Genomic DNA, 9,945 nt, shown 5'->3' on the forward strand with positions numbered 1-9,945 from the left:
TTATTTTACTTCGTGGTTTTTGGCTACATATTTACGCGAAACGCTATGGATTTTCTGATATTAATTTAATAATATGTATTGGTCAACAAAATCAAGTTAAAATCTGTGTATCACGTCGGATTGTAATATTTAAAAAGAGATGCATAAAGAGTCACCTCTGTTTTCGAAATATATAATTATTGTCCTTTCAAACGAGAACACTTTTGCTTACAATTTGATAAACTTAAATCTGTAATAAGCTTGTATTTGAATTGAACTTCATACTCCGGAATACCAGTATCCCTAATTTAATTGTAAGGCAGAGTATTATTTGTCTGAAATAAAAACCATTATTTCAGTACATATACAGGAAATAAAAATTACAAATCACGCAGTACTTTACTTTATAAAAGTTATACAATAAATTCTAGCCTAGCTTCTTCCTGATAAACAACCGAAAAAATAAAATTCAAAAAGTCACCAAAAAATTTGGGACTATTGCACAAAAATTGGATATATTTGTACATACATATAAAAGCAGAATATTGTTTATTCATGGTTTTTTTCGTTCGTCTTCGCGGACCCCCTAGGATTTTACTACGGACCACTAGGGGTCCGCGGACCCCCATTTGGGAACCGTTGCTTTAGATGATCACACTTTACGTACGTAAAGTCTAATGAAAAAGTAAAATGAAATTCCATCCATATGACAAAAAGAGAATAAAAGTCGTATGATTTATATTTTTTCTGTTTAAAAGATAGGTATAAAACAATAACAATGTAAGATATAAACAGCTGTTTGTGGTTTTTTGTACGTATTTACATAAAAACACATCCCTGATCTAATAAAAACAGCCATACGACTGTCAAATTTTGCATCTGTATTTTCTCTCAATGTGTGATGGTTTCATTAGATATTGCGTTTAGACGATCCCATCCGTACTCTTCTACACAAAATTTTGACAGATCATATTACTTGTGTGCTCGTGTAAAGGGAGCTTTAGTTGTCAAAATTGTTTATTATGTCATTTTTGTTTTGTTCACGCGTGCTTTTTGTAAAATTTTCTGAGAAATTTGTAGTTCTTAATGTGAAAAGGTGTATTTTAATTGTTAAATACTTTTAAAAATGTTAAAATTTTTAAAATACATTAAAAAGTCTATGATTTTTTATATAAATAATAAAATATTTTTGTAAAGCATACCAAAAATTGACGTATTTCCAATTAATTGTTGGTTCACAATAGAAAGATCTCATAATTTCTTCATAATTAATAAAAATTAATCCATTTTTAATAAAAATCATAAACATTTTGCTCAAATAAAAAATTTTTTGTATACAAATTTTGACAGTTCAGTATTTCGAACGAAAACAAATTCTCTGAGGGTTTTCTAGACGTTTGTTGTACAACAACTCGTGTCGCTGCTTTATTAATTTACTTTGGGAACAATTATCAGGAATATACATCAGAGAGAGCGCTTACGAACGTTTGAAATGCGTACGTTTGAAGCCTATATACAAGTCCATTTAAGGGGCCTTCAGACGATCACACATTACGAACGTAAAGTCTAATGAAAAAGTGGAAATGAAATTCTATCCGTATGACAAAAAAGACATTAAAATACATATGATTTATATTCTTTGTGTTTACACAATTGGTATAAAACAATAACAAAGAAAATGGAAACAGCTTTTCACTTTTTTGTATGTGTTTACATAAAAATACATCCCTGATCGAATGCGACTTGCTTGTTTTTTTGAATAAGTTCAAAAATTGAAGAGAGCCATAAAAGAGACTAAAATTTTCCATCCGTATTTCAAGATCATTTTAAGTTTGCTTCGATTCATCAGAAAAATTTTCATATAATGTTCAAATCAATCCTAGCCTGTTCGAAATATAGGCAAAATAAAAGGCGATTTTACTTCAATATGACTTTGAGCAACCTTCTTCAGTTCGTCTTTGAATAGTTCTGGACATAATATTTCATAGTAATTGAATTGCCATGGACCTTCTTATTTTTAATATCCAAATTCGACACTGATCCAATTGACATTTATTGAAATCATCCATAATTTGTGTTTCAGTTTTGTCGCTGCTATTTTTGGCTAATTTATATAATTTTTTCAAAAATAATGTATTTAAGTTTTAAACAACATTATTTTTAATTTTTTTATAATTTCTAGTCTATATTCTTTCTAAACTAATAATTTTAATAACAAAATAACCATTTTTTAAATTTTACAAAGATTTTTTCGAATAAGTAAGAGTTTGTGTGACACATATACATGCATATGTACATACATACATACATACAGTGCTGTGCAAAATAATAGACTTATTTTTATTTGTTTAAAATATTTCATAATAAATGCTATTTGGAAGTTTTAATTATTTACTCTAAAACTACACTGAAAATACAATATCTACAATAGTTCATGTTTTTACTGAAACTTTATTTAAAGTAAAAATTTGCAAAAAAAAAAAAAAAAATTTCATCATTGGTGTTTAAAACGTATAGAATACTTCTCACTAAGGAGAACTACCCGGTTTTCTTCGGCCGGTTTTTTGCTACAGAGTTTTATTTTGAATGTTAAAAAACCCGGTTTGCTGCAGTCGAATAACTCGGTTTATTGTAAAAATGCATTTTTTAATATGCGGTCGTTAGTTTTTAAAAATAAATATAAAACAATTTTTTTTATTAGTCGTGTGAAAAATAATTATGAATTTAATTTATCGTTAATTAATTCATAAATATTTATGAAATTTATAGACGGCCAACGATTTTCTGAAGGAAGTCTATAGGAATTTAGGTTTATAGTGATCCTCATAAAATTTAGTTTACGACTAAAGTTCATTTAGTGCTTATTTAAGACTATTGACTACGATCCTAACCCAGCAAAAAAATAACTTCCAAAGAAGCGAAAAAGAAGTAGAATTTACTCCATGGAAGTACTGAAAAAGACCTGAAGAAGTGATGATTTTAATACAGGTTTGTCATAGGAGGGATGTCCTTTTTATTTGATTCCAAATTCACTACTTCTGAAGATATTCTTAAGAAGAAATTTTAATGCTCTTTTTTTGGAAGTTATTCGGAAGTGAAATTGTATTATTATGGAATACAACTAATTTGACTTAAATAATATTAACATTAATAAGGGTAATAGATACATTTAAAATAGAAGCACAAAAATAAAATTTTGTATATCACAAAAATGTAAGAACAAAAAAAATTCTTTAGCATTGAAAAAATGGAATTATTTTCGCTTCTTCGGAAGTCATTAAACATCACAACCACGGAAGGTAAAAAAAATCACTAATTGCTACCTTTGAAGTGGTGATAAATGTTATTCTTCTGGTTTTATTTTTGCTGGGAATATTTGTAAGACTAATATAAACATAAAAACAATTTTCTGAAATGTGCCTTATATGAGCATTGGGTCAAATGTGCTCCGATTTTAAAAAAAAACTTTACAAAATTATTTGAAGATCCTTAAAACATACTCCTGACTTATTTTATAACGATTGCTGCATAATCGAAGAGCTTTCGAGTATTTAAGCGAGGCTATGTGGCTAAAAGCAACTAATCGCTATCTTTTTTGGACCATAATAGTGCTATATACCAAATTTTTCCCAAATAACTTTAAGCTTATGATCTGTAATTTAACATTAATCAACTCTGGAAGTGGTTTTGAGTCTATTAAAGTCCTTTAAGCTTAATTAAGTACTATCATTTTTGGTTTTTACATAATATAAATTGTAATGGTATAGGGTTTACAACTCAATATAATTCCTGATTTTTCCAGTTGATAAATAATAATCTTTCTAGATTCGTGTAAAAGTGAAAAATAATGAATAAATGTATTTATTTGATAGATTTACTGCATTTCGCCTTGCTTTAAAACCGGTAAAACTATTTTTTTCAAAAAGTAAAAAAATCGAATATCCCGAAACCCGATTTTTGAAAATAGTTAAAGAATTGAGTTTTCTAGGATTGTTTTTATTATTATAATTTTTTAATGAAAATTGCTTCCATTGGTATTTAATTTCATCCAGGATGTATCTTTTTAAAGTAAGTATAACAATTCAAATTATATATTTTTGTAAAATGATAAAGCATACCACTAAAACAGGGAAATAACTGAAAGTATCTTTTGTCATCACAATATTCAAATAAAAGGTGGAAAACAGCGTTTAGAAGTGAACTCTTCGAGTTCAAAAATTATTTTAAAGCTTCTATCATCTATAAATTAGATCAAATTTAACTGATCATAAACTTTTCGCAATCTATACAATACAGTAAAGCTAGATCCATATTGCAATACTAATTAAATTTAAGAGTTTAAGAGATAAAATTTAAATAAACTAGTGGACAAAAGTTAAACAAATAAACTAAAATAATTTTTCAATTATATTTATAACTTAGTACTACCATTAAGTTTTATAATACCCGTAATGTCTACTATAAGAAAAATTCAACTTCAGCCAAATCGGTTCTTATTTGCAGATTTGTAAAGCTTTAATATATTTTTATAATCGAAGTACTCTCATTTAACACCGCGTATCTCAACTTGTATTTTAACAGGGTGGTAACAAAGTAAATTTTCAGTAATGCTAAATCGTCCTTAATAATTTTCTTGTACATTTTATTTAAATTGGTCCTGCAGTTTAAGAGAATAAATAGCATTTCCATATAAATTGAAATTGATTCCACTGTATATTTTTTTCTGTTTGTTTAATTTTTCATACGATTTTGTATAAAAAAACTTGCTTTAAATTACGTTTTGGTTAATAACTCCTAAACTACACGGGTCTTCATCGAAAAAAATTTCATTAGAATGGAGAAGAGAGTTTAGGTATCCTCATACCTTGTATTTTTAACACGGAGCTGTTTGACCTATTTGACATTGACTTATAAACTATGAAAATTGACCTTTAACCTTTTGGAATTAAAATATTATATTTACACGATTTTAAAGACAATCAGTCTTATGCAAAAAAACTTACAACATGCTTACTAACCGTGGTTAAGCTAAATTCGATAAAAGTATATCCAAAAACGATAATTAGCTTAAAATACCTGTAGTAAACCATTGTTAAATGTACGAAAGTTAATAATGGTTCAACCGTACTTTAAACCTATATTAAAGTCAAATGTCATTATTTTATTACGATTTATAACTGTTGACGTTTTGTGAAAAATATTGTTGTGTTAATTTTTTAAATAAATTATAAAAAAATAAATAAATAAAAAACAATATGGATACACTTTTCCTTTTATTTTCAGGCTTTGTCTCCATATTTTTTATTTTCTTTTTGCCAAAAATATAAATTTTGTTTATAAAATAGTTTAGTGATTACTTTCTTTAATCAAAATATAATATTGCAATTACATTAGTTGTTTTATTTGATTTATACGTTGTTTTTATTAAATAAACAAATACAACCCCATTTTTATGATATTATAAACAATTATTTTATATAAAAGCATAAAAAAATAATATTAGACACGAATACCAAATGAACTAATAATCGCTTATAGACAACATTATGAAAATATTGACAGAATAAAATAATGGTATTGCCGGCATCAAATCTAAAAAAACATTAAAATGTATTTTAGTTAAAATACTGTTTTTGCATATACTTCTTTAATAATGGATTATTAAGCTAAAAGTCGTTGTTAACTAATGTACACTTTAAGGTCATAATAAGGTTTTTTTTTGCATAAGACTGAATATCTTTGGCTTTAAATCAAAAATTTTCCTGTACTTAAAGGAATTTCAAAGTTATTTGCAATAATATGTATGTATATACTTTTAGACAATTTTAACATATTTTTAAAATTTCGAAGCGCGATATTTTTGGTCTAGAACGGGATTCCGATCAAAAAGTCATTGTTTTGAGAAACACTTTCAAACCTTAATATGTGCTGGAAATTTCATTAAAATCGGAGATGGTAAATCCGAAAATTGCTATTTTCTGTCCGTTTTGATATGGATTCTCCCAAATGTGCTAGTACGAATTTTTGTTCAAATTGGATAACGCTTACTCGGTTTAGTCTGTGGTCAAAAAAGGGCTGTTATTTTAAAAGCATCCCCAAAACTCCATTTCCAAACTTAAAAAATTTTTTTAAATGGATTTTTAAAAATTTAAGTTTTCTATACTATAAGAATTAAACACAAAAATGATGAGCTCAATACCTCTCATAGTTTCACCGTAGATACGGTAAAACTATGAGAGGTATTGAGCTCATTCTTTTTGTGTTTAATTCTTATATGCATCCTTTATAACATCCAGTATAGAAAATTTTTAAAATCCATTTAACAAAATGTTTTAAAGTTTGAAAATGGAGTTTTGGAGATGCTGTTAGAATAATGGTCCTTTTTTGACCACAGAATCTTATAAAGATAAACATAATATTTTTTTGTAAAATTTTTCAAAGCTAAAAAAGTTTTCTTATTTTTACTTTTATGTGTCTTCAGAATCACAAAATTCTCGAGGGAAATTTTAATAATTGAAAACATTTTTAACTAATTTTGGGTTTATCTTTTTAGATAGGGAATTTTTTAGACATTATGATTTTGCTATAAAATGGTGCAATAATTAATACTTAAAGCCTCATTTTGTGAAAAAACTCCAAAAAGTGAAATTTTTTCCCATATAAACGCATTTACAAACTTTGGCGGCGATTACCCTCAAAATAACTGAATAATATTTTTCAATCTTCCATTTGACGTTAAAATACAACATATTTTCACTATTAGAAGTTGATTCGAGAGAAAAACCTATTTTCGACCCACCCTACTGTATATATTGATTCCCATGGTTCCCAAGGTGAAACAAAAGGCCATAACAAAATTTTTCCATTCTGATCTATTCTGTACTATCAGCTTCACTTCTGCCCAAGGCTTTCCTGCCTGACATATCGTTGTATGTGTGGGCTAGAAGACATATGTCATCGGCATAGTCTTGATCTCCGAGACGCCCAGTTAGGCACCACGTGATGCCCCTTCTAATTCTTATTGCCCTTTACATTATAACGTCAAGTACCATGTTGAATTATAGTGGAGATAGGAAACACCCTTGTCGAACACCAGAGTTAACACTAAAGGATCTTCCTAGATTGAACTCATGTAGCACCATACATGTTGAATCCCGATACATCACACGGATCACATTAATAAATTTACGTGGAACTCTTTTGCATTGTAGCAATTGCCAAATAGCCTGTTGGTGGGTGGAATCGAATGCCTTGGCAAAGTCTATAAATACGCAATATAGAGGGGATTGCCTTTCCACCGACTGTTCGACAATAATTCGAAGGCCGTTCAAGTGTACCCTGTTAACCATTGGTAGTATGGTTAGGCCATGTTTTCCATCCATAATCTCTTATTCCGTCGGGCACTACGTTTAACCATGCAGTCCATAGACGAATATTAAATTCGTAAATCTCGATTCTCCTGTCCTTGCTGCATTCAATTAATTCTTCAGTCTACCTCTCTCGTTGATCAGTTGCCAAATCTCATGCATAATCCAGATTTTGCGCTTATGTTTTTTGTATCCAATTTTCTGGCTAGCACTTTCCGTTATCATACTTTTCATTACACTCCACTGTAGTCGTTCATGTTCCGATGCCTCTTCATATCGAATCCTTATAGATTCCACTAGTTCTCGATTCTCCTGTCCTTGCTGTATTCAATTAATTCTTCAGTCTACCCAAAGCTTGGAAAGAATGAATTCTATTTGGAATTAATTCCCTTATATTTTTAATTCGGCTTTAAATTTTTGAATGTACCATTCTTCAAAATCATTCTTTGAATTTAAATTCTAAAGCCATTGAATTAATTCCTAAGAGAATTCATTCTTTATAGAAATGAATTCAATTGAATGATCATTCATATTTGTTTAATTCCTTCTATTACAAATTGAATGAAAGAAAAAAAAAATTAAATTGTTAATATACAGAATGCTTTTGAATTATAAAACAAAACTTTCATTCAATCTATTTCAAATTGAATGGTAGAAAAATTTTTAAATTCAATTTGTAATAGATTGAATTCAAACAAAATTTATATCATTATATCATTCAATTTGTAACAGATTGAATGCAAAAAAAATTAATTCATTCAGAAGGAATTTAACATTCTATAGGAATTAATTCATTAGAGAATTAATTCAACTACATCGAAAGCTTTAAGAATTAATTCTAGGAATCAAAGGGAATGCGTTTGAAGAATTGTTAATTCTTTAAAATATAACTCCATTTCAAAAAAAGAATTAGGGAATGAATTCTTTTAGAGCTTTGAGTCTACCTCTCCCGTTGATCAGTTGCCAAGTCTCATCCATAATCCAGATTTTGCGCTTATGTTTTTTGTATCCAATTTTCTGGCTAGCACTTTCCGTTATCATACTTTTCATTACACTCCACTGTAGTCGTTCATGTTCCGATGCCTCTTCATATCGACTCCTTATAGATTCCATCAGTCCTTCCCATGCTCTTGCATGTTGGAGTTTGCCAACATCATACTGCCTCGATAAGGTTCTTGTATTGTGTTGTCGAATTGCTGATATTTTCAGTTTAACAACATCTACGAGAAGGTGGTGGTAGGAGGAACTTATAGCGATGTGATCAATTTGGGTCTCTGTTTGGTGATCGGGAGAATATCGTCCCACCTATGCATAGGTATGACAACGCTGCGAAGTTTAAACTTGAACTCAAGAATACCAAAGTGCCCGATCACCCAGGGAAACTTTTTTTGGGAAACTTTTGGTCCATCTCTTTCTCTCACACACAAAAATCAGAAGTTTCCCAAAAAAAGTTTTCCTGTGTGAACCGGCACAAAGGGGATTAACATCAGATTAAATTTATTTTTAGATTAACTAATCTATTAATTGGCTTTTGATTACCAACTCAAAAACCCGCTCTTAAAGTTTACATGGTAATCTTTTACATCCGAACTATTAAGGGCCCTTCAGCCGATCACACTTTACGTACTTAAAGTCTAATGAGAATAAAAGTCATATGATTTATTTTTTTTGTATTTACACGATTGGTATAAAACAGTCACGAGCAGAATTGAGATTCGAATGCTGACGCTTCGTTTACACACGTAGATGTCAAAGTAAATTTATAAAGTAGACTCATTTGAACAGCTGACTATTTTTTTTAAACTTGCTATTTGTGGACTTACTTGTCAAAAATGTTTATGTTGCCATATTTGTTTTCATTTTAACGCTTGCTTTTGTACAAATTTCTGAGTAATTTGTTGTATTTAATGTGAAAAAGTGTATTTTAAATGTATAATATTTTTAAAAATGTTCTAATTTTTAAAAAATAAAGAAAACTCTGTGACTTTTAATATAAATAACAACATATTTTTGGAAAGTACAACAATAATGCCATATTTTCCATTAATTATTGGTTCATTTTTGTAAACAAATTTTGACAAGTGAGTATTTCGAACAAAAACAAATTGCCTGTGGTTTTTGTAGACGTTTGTTGTACAACAACTCGTGTCGCTACTTTATTAATTTACTTTGGTACATGTATTGAAGACATTGAATACAGCAGGCTACACGACTACACGAACACAAATGCTGCTGCGCTGCAGTTGTAGTCGTGTGTTAGCTACTGAATTATTTTAAAGACTACAGCTACAAAGTAATCAGTTGATCCTAAAGTTTGACATTTTGATAAATATTTCGTCCACATATATTTTTTCTTGAAAAACAAAACTAACATTAATAAAAACATTAATATAATATGAAAATGCAATAAAATACTTACCAAATGCAGTTAACCAAAAGAATAAAACAATTGAAAAATATAAACAGCCGTTTCTTGTTGATATGAATTTATAATTCAGTGGTGTCACTTTATCGTTTTTTGTTTTTACTTTAATAAAAAATAACCGTATAAAATTTCAAAGTAATTAAGATTTAAACCAAAGAATAATAAGAAGTTGGA

The sequence above is a fragment of the Lucilia sericata genome, unplaced genomic scaffold, assembly GCF_015586225.1.
Source record: "Lucilia sericata isolate MDLA Ls3-8-SP2 unplaced genomic scaffold, ASM1558622v1 Contig000168F_arrow, whole genome shotgun sequence".
Classification (NCBI taxonomy): domain Eukaryota; kingdom Metazoa; phylum Arthropoda; class Insecta; order Diptera; family Calliphoridae; genus Lucilia; species Lucilia sericata.